At 35.3% G+C, this 20489-nt stretch overlaps 2 pseudogenes across 1 annotated transcript; one reads left to right on the top strand and one right to left on the bottom strand.

Moving 5' to 3' along the window:
• Nucleotides 1–6401: 6401 nt before the first annotated feature.
• LOC110008560 (uncharacterized) lies at nt 6402–15292 on the bottom strand (annotated as a pseudogene). Its single transcript, XR_016040169.1, has 3 exons — nt 11900–15292; nt 11774–11790; nt 6402–6905 (listed from the first exon to the last, which is right to left on the bottom strand). The product of XR_016040169.1 is annotated as an uncharacterized LOC110008560 (transcript).
• Nucleotides 15293–17229: 1937 nt separating this feature from the next.
• LOC105421816 (auxin-responsive protein SAUR36 pseudogene) lies at nt 17230–17643 on the top strand (annotated as a pseudogene).
• The last annotated feature ends 2846 nt before the right edge of the window (nt 17644–20489 follow it).

Consider the following 20489-nt stretch of genomic DNA (forward strand, 5'->3'; position numbering starts at 1 on the left):
GGCATGATTGTCAACAGAAATACAACCCCAAAGTCTCAATTTGAAGGGGCAATTAAACCTCCTCTTGTATTTGTACACAAAACTTACAAATTTGTTCTTAAACCAAATTTTTATGAATTTATTTCAGCAAATTTTTTGCTGTGAATGAATGGTTGTAAAATATCAAGATAAACGTTTTTCTTCATGACAACTTGTTTCAGATATGGATCTTCTCACTAGGCGACTGTGACCAAAGGTCCAAACAATATTAACTTTGGGCTATATGCCATTTTCTTCATTGCCCTTTTCAGTTTAGGGCTGTCAATTTGCCTAGGCCTGCTTTCTACGGGGGACCGGGTTCTAGGTTGGGTGTAGGTCACATGTTAAGGTCCATGGGTATGGCTTAGTAAGCCCGAAATATTTTTAGGAAGGCCTAAACTGAGTTTTTTGAAACATATAATAGTTATATGAGTAATGATCCTATTAGACCCTCCCACACCCGTATGTGTAGGGTTCAAAGGATCACCATTAAATTTAACACAAATTTCTATAAAAGTTCCCACACAGGTGTGAGATTTTACTTTTCTAGACATCTGTACCAAATTTAATAGTGATTATTTGGGATCCTACACACATGGGTATGGGAGGGTATCATAGGATCATTACTCTAGGCATATATTAAACTTTCGTTTTAGATTTCTATACAGCCCGACACAAATTTTGGTCCAATCTCGGGTCTCGCTATTATGTTGAGTGTGACTTGGTCAAGTGCAAAACTACATTTTGGTCCTAGGTTGGGCTCCAGTAAAGGTTGGCCTGTCCAATTAAAAACGATATTTCAATGAGTGCTACATGATTACGGAGCAAACTTGCCATACGCTCTCTACCTTATATCTTTTAGAGAAAATTATGGATATCCCTAAAGTGCATTTTGTAGACATTCTACCCGCAACGCTTTTAGTTTCACACCCATAATCCAAGTAATGTTTTCTCTTGCTTTTACCCCCTAGTAAAAAAGTTAATGTTTTAAAGACTAAAGTATCGTTCCTCTCCCCTATCCTACTCATTAAAACCCTCTCTCTCCTACCCGCTTGATATCAGTCTCCCTCTCTCTACCTGCCCGATATCAGTCTCTCTCTCTCTACCTGCCCGATATCAGTCTCTCTCTCTCTTGGGTTGAAAAATGCGGTCTGAGATAAAAGTGTGCGGGATTGGCTTCTGGTTTCTCGTTTTTGGAATTCTTGAAAAATGCGGTCTGAGATAAAAGTGTGCGGGATTGGCTTCTGGTTTCTCTTTTTTGGAATTCTAGAAGCCTCTTGACCGGTCCTGCGGTCCGACACAAAAGTGTGCCAAACTAGCTTTCGGAGCTCCAGAAGCCTCTTGACCGGTCCAACACACTTTTATGCCGGACCGTATTTTTCAACGAGAGAGAGATGACTTATATTTAGTAGAGAGAGAGACTGATATCAGGCAAGTAGAGGAGAGAGATTGATATCGATTAGGTAGAGAGATAGACTGATATCGGTTAGATAGAAAGAGACTAGAGAGAGTTTTGACTACTATCGGGCAGGTAGAGAAAGAGAGTAGAGCGAGAGAGTTTTAATTGATATGGGGCAGGCAGAGAGTAGAGAGAGTTTTAACAAGTAGAATAAAAAAGGAGAATGGTAGTTTTGTCATTAAAATATTAACTTTTTGATAGGTAAAAGTAAAAAAACAAGTGTGATACTAAAAATATTAAGGGATGGAAAGCCTGTAAAGTGCACTTCAGAGGGATATTCATAATTTTCCCTATTTTTTATCTACATCTGTAATATCCCAGCCGTCTAATTTGTATGGATGGCTGGGATTATTTTATTTCATTGCTAATGTCACATATACATAACAATGACAAGTTAATAGGTTGAGTTGGTTGCCATTCAAATCGCTCCGCATAAGCATCTCTATTGGATTTAAGTTTATCTTTCTAGTTTGAAAGAGAGAGAGGAGCATAAAATAGCAATTTATTATAGTGCTCATCTTTTTCATCTTAAGCAGAAACTGAAGAAAGGTTTCATCAATAGAGAAATTTATGAAACAATTTTGATTACGCTCAAAGAGAAAGTGAAGGAACGAGGCCCTCACAACCAAAGATTCTCTCTTCCATCTATTTAACTCTTCTTTTATACCCAATCTCTCCCCTTCACTCTTCTTGGAATCTAATGCATCAAAAAATTAGGAATCAAAATGTAATAAAAAAACAAGGTAAGCTTTTTATGCTTCCTCTACAACATAAAACTTATATACTTCCCTTTATCCAACCGTCCATTCTGAATGGAGGGTTAAGATTGCCCCAATCACAATGTCACATCTCTATACTATTTTATTTTTAATTTGTTTTCTATAAACTATTTTGATACCAAATTTTGGATGTCCAATCCTCTATTAAACTCGCACTAGCAAAAAATATATATATACAAAATTTCAATAAAATAAAATGACCAAAATACCCCTGAAATTATCAAGGGGTATTTTGGTCATTATATTTTATCGAAAAGTTATTTTTAATATTTTTTGTAGGTGTGCCCCTAAAATTTTCAAGGGGTATTTTCAATTTATCAAAAATAATTTATCAAAAAATAATTTATCAAAAAAAAACTTATAAAAAAAAATTTACTTTTTGTAGGTGCGCCCCTAAAAGTTTCAAGGGGTATTTTTAATATTTAATATTTTTAATATGAATATTTTTATATTCATGCAATTTGTATAAAAAAACTAAAAATAAAATACTTTGAGATGTCAGATCTAAGATCAAACGGTCATTTGCTCTCTTGATCAAAATTGGACGGCTGGATGGTAAGGGAAGCATCGTTCTTCCACTAAAAAATAATATGAGAGCTTACGAAAAAGCAGCGTTTTAAAAATCGCCGAGTCGAACCGGACTCGCCCGGTTCGACTCGGAATTCACGAAAAAGGGACCGGATCGGTTCAAAAACCGGGAATCGTCCGGTTCTAGAGAGAACCGGACGATTCCGCACAGTGACTCGCCGATTCACTGTGCGGAATCGGCGAGTCCGTGAAGAACACGGGTTGCACAGTGTTCTTCACGGATTTTTTTCAAATTTGTCATTTTTTGATCATTGTTTTTGTTTTTTTCGGCACGTGATCTGTTTTTCAGGCTGTAAACAGCTTTATTCAGCTTTTTTAACGATTTAATGGTGGAAAAATTGGTTGTTTTTGGATCAAGAAAAATTCGGGGTTTAGGGTTTCCGCCATTTTTGAAATTTCATGCCAAATAGGGCATGAATCTTTCAAAATTTGTTGGCATATTGATCTTAAAGCTGTGAATCAAAAGATTTTGTTACTAATTTGTGAAAATCGTTGAGAAAAACAGACTTTTTTGGAGATTGAAGGCTTCGGTTCACAAAAACAGGTAAGAACTTTGGGTTTTTTTGTTTTTCCGCCATTTGATTTATTTCATGGCATATTTTGAACAAAATGAGTTCAATAATTAGGGTTTTTAATCTTTATTGTGTCTAGTATGATTTAAAATTTTTAATTTTACGTAATCTGGTCAATTACAGCAAGAAATTTGATATGAACAGTGAGATGTCAGGGGAAAAAAATTCCGCTGTTTTTTTTTTTTTTTTCCGCCTTTTGATTTTGTTTTCATGATATATTAGAAATAATGTGTTAAAAATTTAGGTTTTTGATTCCTTATATTGTTGTTTATCAGAAAATATAGTCAATTGGATGTAATTTATTCACTTGGAGGTGAATTTTTGAGTTAAAATCGCTTATGTAAAACGACTCTGTGAAGAACAAATTTTTTTTTTTTTTTTTTTTTTTTTTTTTTGTAGCCCATGATAGAATTTTTTGTAATCTATGATCGAATTTTTTGTAATCCATGATCAAAATGTTTGTTTTTTTTTCTTGTAATCCATGATCGAATTTTATTTTTTATTTTTTATTTTTGTAACCCATGATAGAATTTTTTGTAATCCATGATCGAATGTTTTGTAATCCATGATCGAAATGTTTGTTTTTTTTTGTAATCCATGATCGAATTTTTTGTTTTTTGTTTTTTATGTAACCCATGATAGAGTTTTTTGTAATCTATGATTGAATTTTTTGTTATCCATGATGTAATTGTTTTTTTCTTTTTTAGTAATCCACGATCGAATTTTTTGTTTTTTTTTGTTTTTTTTTTTTGTAATGCATGATCGAATTTTATGTAATCCATGAACGAATTTCTTGTAATCCATGATAGAATTTTCTGTAATCCATGATCGACTTTTTTGTAATCCATGATCGAATTTTATGTAATCCATGATCGAATTTTTTGTAATCCATGATCGAATTTTCTGTAATCCATGATCAACTTTTTTGTAATCCATGATCAAAATGTTTGTTTTTTTTACTTGTAATCCTTGATCGAATTTTTTGTGTTTTTTTTTTTTTTGTAACCCATGATTGAATTTTTTGTAATCCATGATGGAATTGTTTTTTTTTGTTCTTGTAATCCACGATCGAATTTTTTGTTTTTTTATGTTTTTTTTTTTTTTTGTAATCCATGATCGAATTTTATGTAATCCATGATCGAATTTTATGTAATCCATGATCGAATTTTTTGTAATCCATGATCGAATTTTTAGAAAATTTATGAATTTTTTTTTTTAATCCATGATCGAACTTTTTGAAAATTTGTTAATTTTTTTTTTAATCCATGATCGAATTTTTTGAAAATTTGCTGTACTTTTTTTTTTTATTTCTTTTTATCCATGATCGAATTTTTTGAAAAATGATGATTTTTCGAAAAGATGTGAAAATCGTGATAAAGTTTTGATTATCATGATGTATTAAACATTTAAACCTAATTTTTAATTTTTATTGTTTGAGTTTGCTGTAATTTTTTTTTTTTTTTTTTTCATGATCGAATTTTTTGAAAATTGATGATTTTCCGAAAAGATGTGAAAATCGTGACAAGGTTTTAATTATCATGAGGTATTAAACCATATTTTAAATTTTTATTGTTAAAGTTTTTGTTGAAAAAATTGTATGTTGATGGATTATTTATGCAAAAAAATGCATGTTATTATATTTTCAATACAAAACTGTATTTTTTTTATTTGTTGTTCATGGATTTTTAAGTTGGAATGACTGATGTTAGCCGGCTCTTTGAAGAATTGTTTTTATTATTAATTTTTTAATGCAAAAAATGTATGTTCTTGATAATTGAGTTGTAGCCATGTTTGGAGCTTGCATTTTGTATTATTCTAAATGTTTGTAATTGATATGTATGAAATATTATTGTCAAAAAAGGTATTTTGCAATAACAAATAACAACGAATATGACTACATGAACTACCGCAACATATTATCACTACATATTGTGATTATTTTTCTTTTTGAACTGTCAGGTTAATTTAAACTTTTTACATCTTAAAACAGTTGAATCATGTCAAGATCTATAGAAGACCCTGCATGGCAACATGGGGTCAGACTTGATCTCAACAAGAAAGACAAAATTATTTGTAATTACTGTCAAAGAGTGATAAGTAGTGGGGTACATAGGTTCAAGCAACACTTGGCAGGGGTTAAGGGAGAAGTTTCTGCATGCACTAGTGTCCCTAGTAATGTAAAAAAACAGATGGTGGCAATTCTTAATGCTAGCAAAGGTAAAAAAATTGCCAAACATAGGACATATCAATATTCGCATATTCATCCAAAAACATGAAAATTCTTAATGGAGTACCCTCATTTTTTATTGAATTCCTAAAAAACAATATTTATAATGAATTTTAATAATTTTTTCGGATTTTTTTGAAGCTTTATTCTGACCGATTCACCCGATTCCGATCCGGACCGCCGATTCGCCGATCCGGATCGCCGATTCGCCGATCCGGATCGGTTTTTGAAAAGCCCGATCCGGGTCACCGATCCGGTTTTTAAACCATTGCGAAAAAGCAATCAGTGACTGAAGACTATTTGCGAACGAACTTGTAGGGGATGTGGTCTGACCTACTTTGGAGGATTTTTTCAATTTAAATTTTTGGGAACCACTTATTACTAGATGATTATGCTCACAAAAAGGAATATGAAATTTGAGTTTTTTTTAATGGTTAGGTCTTATCTTCTAAAAATTGGACGGTCTCTATTCAACCTCGAGACATTATCTTGAGTCAAGTGCATATTGGGTAAAATTAGAAACGTTTTTTTTTTTGTGGGTTGACGTGGTTATATCCCAAAATCTGGGTCCTAAAATAAATTCTTAGTGGGGTTTTACATGAGGGAGTATCTTTTCTTGGAAGTGCAATTTATTTTAACTAGATTCAAGCATTGGATAATGTCCTATGGCCTTCATGCCCTAATCACAACGAAAGAGGCCGGACCTTCAGAGGAACCATTTTACGACTTGATTTAGCAGAAAATGTATAGATAAATTGTTGATGAAGAAGCTAAAGGAAGGATAAAATTTCATGTATAAATTTGTTACATCTAAACAAAATTGTATATTCTTTGTACAAAGTACAAACAATGGCTTGGTTCCGCCTCCTAAATAAATCCCAGATGCCAAACTTCCAACCAGTGAACTTAAAATCCACGTTGAATCATATTTGCTGCGGTAGTTTGATGTAGGGCAGGTGAAGCAAGAGAGTCTCTACAAGAGGCCATGGAAGCTAATGCTATCTCCAACTCTTTTGATGCATTCTTGCTCAATAGGGAGACTATGTACTCCATTACAAATGCCTCACAAGATGCTCTTAGAGGACCGCATCCAGTGAAACCGAACTCTTCTTCAGCCATCAAGAGTAAATCTCTAAAGATGGGGCAGTTAAGATAAGCCAAAAGAATCATGAAGCGCCTTCCATCTATTGTGTAAATGACAAAGTGACCCTCATCGGCGACTAAATCCAACTTTTTCAGAAGTAGTGGTTTTGAGGGAGATTCTCACCCTTTGTCTCATGGCTTGCTTCTTCCATTTGCGAGCGTTCTCCATGATCCTCTTTGAGTTCATCGTGTTTTTGAGTAAAGAGTTTAGACAAACTAAACTTTAAATACAGGGAGGAGATGAGAGAAGACTAGTTGATGGCGAAATGAAGGGGAGATTGAACTTTGAATATTACGAGGAGAAGAGAGAAGATTACTAGAGAAAGAAGATTAATGAGAGAGACAATAAAAACAAATGTGATGGTACTTGCTGGTTGCAAGGAGTGCATTGGCACATGAAATATGTTTGTTTCTATTTCATTGGCAAATTGGGGTCATAATTATTCAACCCAATCTTAACAAAACCATGTGTTGTGGACCGAGAGATTGTTGGGGGCCACTATTCAAAGCTATGTGTGTATGCCAAGGCAGTTTGGCAACATCCCATGAGGCTTTATTTTATGTCCCATTATTTCAAAGCCAAACCACTTGCTTTAGTTGAAAGAATATAGGAAAAAGCTCAAGCAAGCCTCTCATCCTTGTGGGTCAGTTGAGTGTGGTCCATGAAATGTAATGGAGAGGTGAGGTGATTACTCAACTAACAACATATGCCTCAAGACTCATGTGCTATTGCACTCCTTGTAACCCAACAACTACAACAATCTCTCTCTCTCTCTCTCTCTCTCTCTCTCTCTCTCTCTCTCTCTCTCTCTCTCCACACTTCAATGTAAACTGAGCTCATCACCATCCCATTCACACCACCACAAGCTCATTCTTGCGCTACAAACTCTTCAATTATCATCTTATCTTCTCTTCTTTTCAGCTACAAAAATAAGTTCCCCTGCTTACCCAAAAACAAGTACTAAGTTCCTCTAATCCACGTATCCAGCCATGATCAATTCAAAGAGGCTCTTGGAGATAGCGCGCAAATGGCAGAAAAAAGCCATGAGTCAGAGGAGGAGAATATCTCTCATAAGGAATACTAGTAATCGAATGGATTCAGTTGCTGTTGAGGGTCATTTTGTGATTTATACAGTAGATGGCAGCCGATTTGTGATTCCCTTAGCCTTTCTTAACCGCCCCATCTTTCAGGAGTTGCTTTTGGTGGCCGAAGAAGAGCTTGGATTCACAGGATGCCGCCCTCTAACTGTGCCTTACGAGTCATTCTTGATGGAGCACATAGTCTCCTTACTGAACAAGAATGCATCAAAGGAGGTGGAGAAGGCATTGGTTTCCATGGCATGTTGCAGAGCCTCACATAAGGCTCTAGTCCTTCATAAGCAGTCTCTCAGCCTATGATTCTCCATGGCTTTTGAGGCATGGTTGTAAATTGAAATACCACTTACGAAGTCTCAATTTGAAGGGGCATCTAAACCACCTCTTGTATATGTACACAAATTAAAATTTTGTTTTTAAACAATTTTTTCTGAATTTATTTGATCAATTTTTTGGTTGTGGATGAATGGTTGTAGTAGTGATTTTCCCAGGTAAATTTTTTTCTTCACAACTTGTTTCATATATGGTTCTTCTCACAACGCAAAAATGACCGAATGTCTTAACAATATTAACTTTGGGTTATATGCCATTTACTTCATTCCCCTATTCAGTTTAGGGCTGTCAATGGGCCTCGCCTTGCTTTCTGTGAGGCCGGGTTCTAGGTTGGGTTTAGGTCGCATGTTAAGGTCCATGGGCATGACTTAGTAAGCCCGAAATTATTTGTGGGACTAGCCCGGCCAGCACCGTCCCAGACTGATTTTTTTTAATCATATATTAGGTATACATTAAACTTTCTTTTCTGATTGATATACAGCCCGGCATGAACTTTGGTCTGGTCTGGGGCTTCACTATCATGTTGAGCGTGACTTGGTCAAGCCCATAACTACATTTTTGGGCTCAAGTTGGGCTCTAGTAAGGGTTGGCCCGGCCAATTAACAACATTATTTTAGTCATTCTTATATGTTTATCGGGCAAACTTACTACTGTACTTCCCCACCCCTATATCTTTTATCTATAGCCGTAATTTCCCGGCCGTCCGATCTGTAGGAATGGCTGGTTGGAATCAAAATGTGATTAAAAAATAATATTAGAGCTTAACAAGAAACAATCAATGAAGGCTATTTAAGAACGATTTTGCAAGGGATTAGAACTTGAGGATATGGAGTTTTAGAGAGAGAAATAATGGGTAAAGAGAAAAAAAAGGCAGGATTTGAAGGTTTTTAGTTGAGAGATATGGCTTTCTAGAAGTAGCCAGTGGGTCAAGTTTCGTAGAAGAAAAGGGGGGTGCTTTCGGCTGCCTTATGAGATGGGCTAGTCTTAGAGAGAAATGGGCCCGGGGTTTAACTGGCCTACCAGAGAAACCAGTCGGTTTAATTGGGCAAGTTCTGGTGGGTCGAAAAAGTATTAAAAAAAATAAAAAAAATATTTAAAAATGATTAAATAAAACACATCCAAATGAAGTTGAAAATTACTTAAAAAATGGTTTTTAAAGAATCAATTTGTGCACAGGGTTTTTTTTTAATATTTTTTAAAAAATATAAAAATAAGTATTAATGACCAAAACAATTTCTAATATTTGCCATAATGATGAAAAACATTAAAAAATGCATTACAGACAAAATCTCTTATTTTTTAGGAATATATATATATATATATATATATATATATATATATATATATATATATATATATATATATATTAAAATACCCGGCTGATCACTAAAATCGGGTGTAACTTGAACCGGCTAGTGGCCCGGTTATGATCTAACAGGGCGGTTAACGGTTAGACCGCCCGATTTTTCCTTCAATGGTTTGTAGAGTTTTGATGTTCATTGAGGTGGTTTACTCACTAAGATCCACTTGCCTGATTCCCATACAATTTTTGGGACATTCGTGGGAAATTGCACCTAGCAATCCATTTAGATACGATGGCTAGGTGATGAGGAACGTAGATAAAATATATAAAGGTGGAGATGTATGGTAAGTTTTCTCTTGTTTAATTAGAGGAAAATTAACTTTTAGTATTTCAAGACAAAGGAATTATCCTATAGGACCCTCCCCCACCTATGTGTGTAGGACTTTAAAGGATCACTATTAAATTTGACATGGATCTCTAAAAAAGTCAAGTCTCACACCCATGTGATAACTATTCTAGAGATCGGTGCTAAATTTTATGGTGATCATTTGGGGTTCTACACGCATGGGTGGGAGAGGGTCCTATAGGATCATTACTCTTCAAGACAATACTATTTACGGAGCACATCTATTATGCTCCCTTGGAAGTATAGTTTACTTATACTCCATCGGTCATAACACCTACTTGGGAGGATTTTTTCAACCTAAAATTTTGCGAACCACTTAAATTACTAGATGATTATTCTCTCAAAAAGAATTTTAAATTTGAGTTTTTTATTAGTTAGATCTTACCATCTAAAAATTGGATGGCCTCTATTCAATCTCGATACATTATCTTTTCAAGTGCATAGAGGGTTCAATTAGAAACTCTTTTTCATTAAGATTAATGTTAGGATTTAAGAACCCTCTTAGGTGTGGAAATAAGAATCTCAAAAGTTGGATCCCACCAAGATCGTGTACTTATCTAATTAGAAACAAAATAGGAGAAATCACGAGCCATAGTAAGAGAAATAAAACATTAAACGCACACCCCATAAGAACACAAATTTACGTGATTCATCCCAAGAGGGCTACATCCACGGGGACAGCAAACTGAAATCAACTATACCAATGAAAGCTATATTACAAATTTTGGGACATAGAGTTACCTCTAAAACCCTCGACAAAATCCAATCGAATAAACCCTTTTAGACCTAGCCTCCCCATCGGCACCATCGTCAACCGCTCATCTTTATTCCACAGCCAACCATCGGTACCATCGTCAACCTCTATCTCTATTCCACAACTAACCATCGGTACCATCGTCAACCTCTCATCTCTATTCCACAGCTAACCACTGTCCAGGAAGAAACAATCTTCATTCTACAGTTAAACCACTGTTCAGGAAGAGAACCTTGAGAGCAACCGAAACTTTCTGTGTAAAGGGAAAACTACCCAAAATTTTAATGGGAACCCCTTTCTCTCTAAAGGGCAAATCACCCAAAATTTTCATGAGAACCGCTTCTCTACAATAAACTAACCTCTCAGTTTACATGAAGCACATCCATGGTGTTTCTTTCCTTAGGAATCTCTTTTATCACCTTAGGAAGCTCTCTTCTCTCTAAAGGGAGGCCAAAGAGAGGCATTGACACTAATGGATAAGAAGCCCTACCTCTCTATTTAGAGGAGAGGAAATCATCTTTCCCATATGGTGACCAAATAGGGTACACAAATTATGTACACTTTCATCCCATACATACAAGGTTAGGAGTCCATACCAAATAAAAAACTTCATATAGGTGTTACATATATGTCAAGAACCGAAATCTATATCCAAAAGTCCTAATTTTTTTGGATTTCTATTTTAATCTATAGGTTGATATTCAACAATTAATCTATGAGTTGAAGAGGTTATATCCCCAAAATTTGGGATCTTGAAATGAATTCTAAGTGGGGTTTTACTCAGGGGAGATCTTTTCTTGGAAGTGCCTTTTATTTTTACTGGATACAAGCATTGGATGTTGTCCTATGGCCTTCATGCCCTAACCACAACGAAAGATGTCAGACCTTTAGAGGCACCATTTTTCATTTTGAATTAGGAGAAAAAGTATAGACAAATTGTTGATGACGAAGTTCATGGAATGATAAAATTTGATGTATAAATTTGTTACGTTTCAACAAAATTGTATATTGTTTCTACAAAGGCTAAGGAATGGCTTGGTTCTGCCTCCTAAGAAAATCCCAGATGCTAGGCTTCCAACCAGCAAACTCAAAATACGTGTTGAATCATATTTGCTGGGTTAGTTTGATGAACAGCGACCGAAGCAAGGTAGGCTCTACAAGAGGCCATGGAAACCGATGCTTTCTCCAACTCTTTTGATGCATTCTTGGTGAAAAGAGAGACTATTTACTCCATACAAATGCCTCACAGGGCATTCTGAGAGGATCGCATCCAGTGAAACCGAACTTTTCTTCAGCCATCAAGAATAACTCTCTAAAGATGGGGTGGTTAAGATAAACCAAAGGAATCATGAAGCGGCTTCCATCTGTCGTGTAAATGACAAAGTGACCCTAATCGGCGACTAATACAACTTTCTCAAAAGCAGTTGTTTTGAGGGAGATCCTCACCCTTTGTCTCATGGCTTGCTTCTTCCATAAGCGAGCTGTCTCCATGATCCTCTTTGAGTTCATCGTGTTTTGAATAAAGAGTATTGACAGACTGAACTTTGAATACAGGGAGAAGAGGAGAGGAGAGAAGACTGTCGCTGATGGTGAAGTGAATTGGAGACCGAACTTTGAATGTAAGGAGGAGAAGAGAGAAGATTACTAATGATGGTGCAGTGCAATGGAGGCAATAGATTTTACATAGCATTTTGGGGCATGCATTGTGGCCACAAAATATCAAGAGAAAAGGAATTATGAAAGAGACAAAAAACCTAATATGATGGTACTTGCTGGTTGCAAGGAGTGCATTGGCACATGAAATATGTTTTTGTCTATTTCATTGGCAAATTGAGGCCATAAGTTTTGATATTCAACCCAAACATTAACTACTGTTGGGGACCACTATTTAAAGCTATGTGTATAATTCTAAGGCAGTTTGGCAACATCCCATGAGGCTTTGTTTATGTCCCATTATTTCAAAATCAAACCACTTGCTTTAGTTGAAACAATATGTGAAAAAGCTCAAGCAAGCCTCTCATCATTGTAGGTCAGTTGAGTGTGGCCCATGAGAGGTGAGGTGATGACTCAACTAACTCCAAACATGACTCAAGACTCATCATGTGTTATTGCACTCCTGGTAACCCAACAACAACTATGACTAATTACACAAAAAAAAAACAGCAGCAATGGCTCTCTCTCTCTCTCTCCACACTTCAATATAAGACTGAACTCATCACCTCCCATTCACACCACCACAAGCTCATTCTTGTGCCTTAAACTCTTCAATTCTCATCTTTTTTTCTCTTCTTTTCAGCGAATACTAAGTTCTTCTAAACTATGTATCCAGCCATGATCAATTCGAAGAGGCTTTTAGAGATAGTGCGCAAATGCCAGAAAAAAGCCATGAGTCAGAGGAGGAGAATATCCCTCAAAAGAAATACTAGTAATCGAATGGATTCAGTTGCTGTTGAGGGTCATTTTGTGATTTATACAGTAGATGGAAGCCGATTTGTAATTCCCATAGCCTTTCTTAACCACCCCATCTTTCGGGAATTGCTTTTGGTGGCTGAAGAAGAGTTTGGATTCATCGGATCTCACCCTCTAACCGTGCCTTGCGAGTCATTTGTCATGGAGTACATAGTCTCCTTGTTGAAAAAGAATGCATCAAAGGAGGTGGAGAAAGCATTGATTTCCATGGCGTGTGGCAGAGCCTCTCATCCTTCTCTACTCCTTCATCAAGCAGTCTCTCAGCCTATGATTCTCCATGGCTTTTAAGGCATGGTTGTTAACTGAATTGCAACTCCAAAGTCTCAATTTGAAGGGACAACTAAACCACCTCTTGTATTTGTGCACACAACTTACAATTTTGTTCTTAATCAATTTTTTTTATGATTTTTTGTCACCAATTTTTTGGTTCTGGATGAATGGTTGTGGTAAAGCTTTTCATGTCCAGATAAAAGTTTCTCTTTATCGCAACTTGTTTGAGATATGGATCCTCGAATATGACCTAACGTCTTAAGCTATATACACTTTGGGTTATGCGCTTTTATTCTTTCCCTTTTTCAGTTTAGGACTGTCAACAGGCCCAGGCCCGCTTTATGGGGGTTCCTGGTTCCAGGTTGGGTTCTGGTCGCATGTTATTGTCTGTGGGCTTGGCCCAGTAAGCCCGAAATATTTCCAGGACTAGCCAATGCAGTGCTGTCTACCTATTTTTTTTAAAACATATATGGAAAATTGCTTCATGTGGGCTGGACCGCATGATTACATATGCGATCCTGTAAAGCATTTATCTTAAAGATGGATGTAAGTAGGTGTTCCATCTAAAACATTGGAAACAAACGATCCAACTGTTTTCTTCCTAGAATTATTATTTCTAGTTTTTAAAATTTACTTGTTTTTTCATATTCATAATCTCTATATTAGATATTACATGTCCTTGAAAATTAAATAAAAAATCCATCTTAAAATAAAGTTATTAATAGACCCACATTTCTACATATGCAGGCTTGGCCGCACATAAATTGGGTCCAACACATATTAGGTTTATGTATTAAACTTTCTTTTCAGATTTATATGTGGCACGGCACAGCATGGCACGGCATGGCATGAACTTTACTTCGGTCTCGGCCCTCGCTAGCATAGTTCGAGAGTGACTTGGTCTAGCTCAAACCTACATTTTGGGCCCAGGCTAGGCTCTGGTAAATGCTGGTCCGACCAATTAACCTTATTTCAGCTACTGCTATGAAAACTTGCTATACATCTCCGCGTCTATATCTTTCTACATCCCCAATCTCCCAGCCGTCTAATCTGCACGGATGGCTGGGATTGTTTCATTACTAATCTCAGAGCCCTCTAATCTGACCGACCAATTAACCTTATTGAAAAAAAAACTTGAAACCAAAAAAAAAACTTAAACCAAATGTATTAAAAAAGGGTGCAGTTGGGATACGGATGTATCCATAGCTGTATAGGTAAGGTGCACCTTCAAATTTTATCTTGATATATAATTTTGATGTAAAATGTTTTTAGGATTATCTTAAAATCTATTTTTGTATCTAATTATAAATTTTTAAATTTAAAAAATAGTTAAAATCAAGTCGATCCATAAACATATGAAAATCTTGAAAATACACGGTGTAGATAATATGTTGTAAAATGCACTATTTATTAGACTTAAAATCATTTTATTTTTTAGGGTCATACATCTCGATGTCAAGATAATCAATCAAAAGGTTTTTCAACATTAAAACTACCTTTTCCTATGGATTTTTGAAGTGCATCCGTAGTTCTCCATTTTAAGGTTGCATCCTTATATAACTTTTTTCATTAAAAAAGAAGTATTAGATCTTACAAAAAAAAAGCAATCAGCGAAGGCTACTGAGTATGAATTTGCAGGGGATTAGAGCTGGGGATATGGAATTTTAGAGAGAGAAACACAAAAAAAAAAACAAAAAAAACACGATTTGGTGGTTTTTCGTTGAGAGAGAGATGGCTTTCTAAAGGGAACAATGGGTAATGTCTTTTGGAAAAAAAACAAAGGGGGAGCTTTGGGATGCCCTTTGAGATGGCCTAATTTTAGAGAGAGAGAGATGGCTTCTCCTTAGATGATTAATGATCTTTCAAAAAAAAGAAAAAAAAGAATGGCCCGAAGATAGAGTTCCAGTATCAAAAACCTTGCAATGGCTTGAAATTCATGTTCAAGCATATCTCTAGACACCTGAAAATCTTGAAAAGAGAAAGTAGAAATAACTTAACGGGAAAAGTTTATATAGTATTGAGGCTCTAAACAATCAAATTTGAGCTTACCTCAAAAATTTCACTAGAAAAGGTTGTTTTGATTATCAAATATTTTGAAATCGATCATCTTGATATCAAGATGTATGGAAAAGAGAAAAAAATGGATTGCAAGTTTTGGAAATAGTGTATTTTGTAACGTATTTTTGGATCGTCAATTTTCAAGATTTTGAAGTTTTCATTGATACGTCGATCTACACTATTTTCGAAGCTTCAAATTTTATAAATAAATATGAAACTATATTTTAAGGTTATCACAATTATTTTCAATATTGAAACCACATCTCCTGACACTATTTGAAGGTAGGCTCTAATTCGATTGTTTAGAGCTTGGGCTCTATACAAACCATACCCTAACTTAATATAAGATGTATTATTTTTAGGACTAGAAATTCTTTGTTCTTTATATTTATACATCTTGAGGTCGAGATGATCAATTTGAAAGTTTTCCAACTTCATAATACTCTTTTCTAATTAATTTTTGATGATAAAGCAATGATAAATTTTGATGTATAAATTTGTTACACGTAAACAAAATTCTATATTTTTGGTACAAAGGACAACCAAAGAACTCAAAACATATTACGGATCATATTTGCTGGCGTAGTTTGATGTAGGCATGGAGAAGGTAGAGAGGCTCTACAAGAGGCCATGGAAACCAATGCTTTCTCCAACTCTTTTGATGCATTCTTTCTCAAGAGAGAGACTATGTGCTCCATCACAAAGGCTTCATAGGGCACTGTAGAGGACCGCATCCTGTGAAACCGAACTTTTCTTCAACCATCAAGAGTAGCTCTCTGAAGATTGGATAGTTAAGATAAGCCAAAAGAATCATGAAACGGCCTCCATCTACTGTGTAAATGACAAAGTGACCCTCATCAGCGACTAATCCAACTTTCTCCAAAGTAGTTGTTTGGAGGGAGATTCTCAACATTTTGTCTCGTGGCTGTCTCCTTCCATTTGCAAGCGATCTCCATGATCCTCTTTGAGATGATCGTGTTTAAAGATTTTAAACAAACTAAACTTTCAATATAAAGAGGTGAGGAGAGAATACTACAGGTGGTGGTGAAGTGAAATGGGGGCACATGTGTTAGTGGCAACAAAATGGTTAGGGAAAGAGAGAGTGGGGTTATGAGACAAGACAATAAAAACAAATGTGACTCTTCTTGTTGGGTTGCAAGGAGTGCACTGGCACATGAAATACATCTGTATAATCTATTGGCAAACTATGGCCACAGGTTTTAGATGTGCTTAATCTTCAACCAAATCCTATGTAACAAATACTGGATATGATGGGACTGGATATTGTTGGAGACCTTTGATGAAAGCTATGTTTAGCTAAGGTCTTTTGGTAACACCCCATGAGGCTTTGTTTTCAGTCCCATTATCTCAAAAGAAAACCACTTGAATTAGTTGAAAATATTTGTGAAAAGCTCAAGCAAACCTTTCATCCTTGTGGGCCAATTAGGTGTGGTTTATAAAGCCCAGCAGAGATGGAGGTGATGACCAACTAACTCCAAACATGACTCAAGACTCCACTTCATGTGCTGCTGCACTGCTTGTAACCCGACAGCAATGGCATCCTCTCTCTCTCTTTCTCCATGCTTCAATATAAGACCAAGCTCATCACTTACCATTTTCACTGCCACAAGCTCTTTCTTGCACTACAAACTCTTCTATTCTAATCTTGTCTTATCTTTTTATCTGATACAAGCATAAATCCCTCTACTTGCCCAAAAGAAGAAAATTAAGTTCCTCTAAACTTTGTATTCAGCCATGATTAATTCAAAGAGGCTCTTGGAGATAGCACGCAAATGGCAGAAGAAAGCCATGAGTCAGAGGACCCTCAAAAGAAATACCAGTGATCGAAGGGATTCAGCTATTGTCGAGGGCCATTTTGTGATTTATACAGTAGATGGAAGCCGATTCATGGTTCCCTTAGCCTTTCTTAACCGCCCCATCTTTCGAGAGTTGCTCTTGATGGCTGAAGAAGAGTTTGGACTCACAGGACGCCATCCTATAACTGTGCCTTGTTATTCATTTGTGATGGAGTACATAGTTTTCCTGTTGAACAAGCATGCATCAAAGGAGGTGGAGAAGGCATTGGTTTCCATGGCATGTTGCAGAGCCTCTCATCCTTCTCTAGCGCTTCAAGCATTCTCTGAGCCAATGATTCTCAATAGCTTTTGAGGCGTGGTTGTTAATTGAAATACTACCCCAAAGATTCAATTTGAAGGGACAACTAAACTATTTCTTGTATTTGTACATGAAACTAACAATTTTGTTTCTAAACAATTTTTTTGTGCACTTGTTTGATCAGTTTTGGTTCTGGATGAATGGTTGTACTAAAGCTTTTCATATTGAGACAAAATATTTTTTTTTTCATGATAACTTGTTTTGGGATATGGATCTTCTCATTAGGCAAATATGATCTAATATTTAACAATATTAACTTTGGGTTTTGTCATCTTCTTCATCCCCTTTTTCAGTTCAGGGCTGTTAAAAGGGTGGGCCTGGTTTTTTCCAAAGCCTGCTTTTGGGTTGGGTTCAGATTGCTTGTTAAGGCCTGTGGGCCTGGCCTAGTAATGCCGAAATATTTTTGGGACCGGTCGGGGCCAGCACTTACCATATTTATATTATGCCCGGCACAAACTTTGGTCTGGTCTTGGGCCTCGTTATCATGAATTTGGGCTGAGCACAGAACAAACATTTTTGTGGCCAAAATGGGCTCCAGTAACCCAGGCTTGGCCCATTAACAACCTTATTTTAGTTACCACTATATGTTTACGAGGCATTGGGACGAGTTAATTTTTAGTATTTCATGTTGGGCGTGGTTTGCCTAAGGTTGCAACCATAAACAATTAAAATAAGATGCACCTCCAAACTTTGTCATGAGATGCAATTTTGGTGTCGAAAATTTTTAGCATGGTACGAGAATCTATTTTTATTTATAATTATAAAATTTTAAACAACAAAAATAGTTCAAATCAAGCAGATCCATAAACATATGAAAATATCGAATATAGACCATTTTTCCTCGATGAATATTTATCTTTGTGGAGAACTTGCCTCTCTCTTGAGTGAGGTTGCTCTCGATGAATTGACTTTTTTTTTTTCTAAATATCCTTTTGGTTCTTAATTTATTGATCCCTCCCTTGTTAAATTTATATATATCTTTGTATTTATCATTACCACGTTATAGGAGGCTCTTTAAAACATGCATGTGCGACTCATTGTTGTCGTTGTTGTTAATGTGGTTTTTAAATTTAATGCATATCTCATCAAATTTAATATTCCGGAGGTAGATTAATGTGATGTTAAAAGTTTTTATGTTAAAATGTGTATCATTATAAATAGGAATAGCTTAAAATAAGGCTTTACAGTTACAGAAAAAAAGTAAAGCCCCACCTTAAAACTCGTCCTAAATTACAGTTCCGACATACGAAAACCTTTAAATATATAATCTTGACCTTGATTATTATGGTTGTAAAAGAAAAGAAAATTTCAAATCATAAGAATATCATATATTGTGCATATCAAAAAAAAGAAAAAGAATAGCATATATTGTAAGACATTATCTAGACCGACTATTTTCAAGTCTTCACGGATTTGTAAGATCTGTACTATTCTTTGAACTATAAATTTTATAATCAGTGGTGAAAATAGATTTTAGAGGATTTTCCATACCCAAAATAATTTGATAACGACGTTTCAATATTGAAGCTTTACTTGTTTTCCATAAGGCCTAAGTTTAACAGCAATTGCGCTAATAGCTGTTATCACACTTACTAGCATCATAATATTATACTTTGCTAAGCAGTTTATGAAAATTATCTAGTATTTTTAATTGAAAAAAAGTATAAATTACTGTTTTTCTTATTAGTAGATAGACATTAGAGATACAGCTATTTGGTTGCAAAGAGTGGAAAGGCACATGAAGTTGGGTCTTTGATTAGCTGGCATAGGTTGTTAGATTGTTTACATTTTGCTCTTTGAGTGGATTTTCATTCACCTCTATCTTTTTATGCATTTATTCCTATCATGTATTACGCCCATTGTGTTTAAGCTATTGCTCGCAAAATTGAATCGAAACGGTTAACTGGATATGGGCTTGAAAGCGGTTTAACCGGCCAAACCGGCAAACTGGTCAATTCAACTGCTCTAACCAGACAAGTCCCAGGTGGTAAAAAAAAGTGTTGAAAAAACATTAAAAAATACCAAAAAATCTACTAAAATATGAAAAGAATATAAAAATTATTAAAATAAAACACATTCAAATGAAGTTGAAAATTAATGAAAAAAATAGATTTTAACCCATTTTATATTTTTCAATGGCTATTTTTAAAATTTTCTAAAAAAAATGAGAAAATATGAAAGTGAGTATTAATTACCAAAACAATTTTTAATATTTACCATAATGTAAAAAATATTTAAAAATACATTACAAATCAAATTCCTTATTTTTGAGAATTTATATATATTTTTTGAATTTTTTTTTAAATACCGATTGATCACCCTAACTGGCCAAAACCGGAACCGGCCATTGCCAGATTCCGATCTAACCGGGCGGTTAGCGGTTAGATTGGGCGATTTTATGAACAACGGTTTAAGCCAAAGGAAATCCAGGGTACCCAACAGAAAAGATATATCTAGAAGCAAGCACTCAGGTGAAAGTGCTTGGGAAGGTCCTTTGATCATCATTATGCATATATAAAATGACAACCTTGCGGATATGGCTTCATTTTCCATGTCAAATGGCTCCGGCCTCGGACTTGGCCCTGGCCCGAGCAGAGTAATGTACATGGCCCAAAACACCCTAAAAATTAAAAATTTAAAAAAATGTGAAAAAAAATAACATACATACTTCAAAAGTGAAACAAACTATAATCAAACATCAAAAAATGGATTTATAAAAAATTTGAATTACAATGGGAGAGATTGTTTTTGAAACTTTATCCCCTCTCAGGTTAGAAAAATATCCATGATGATGTTGAATATTGATCCCATATTCTTGACAATGCAAAAGGAATATTGTC

Source organism: Amborella trichopoda, chromosome 9, assembly GCF_054954075.1.
Source record: "Amborella trichopoda isolate Santa Cruz 75 chromosome 9, AtrichopodaSantaCruz75HAP2 v2.0, whole genome shotgun sequence".
Taxonomy (NCBI): domain Eukaryota; kingdom Viridiplantae; phylum Streptophyta; class Magnoliopsida; order Amborellales; family Amborellaceae; genus Amborella; species Amborella trichopoda.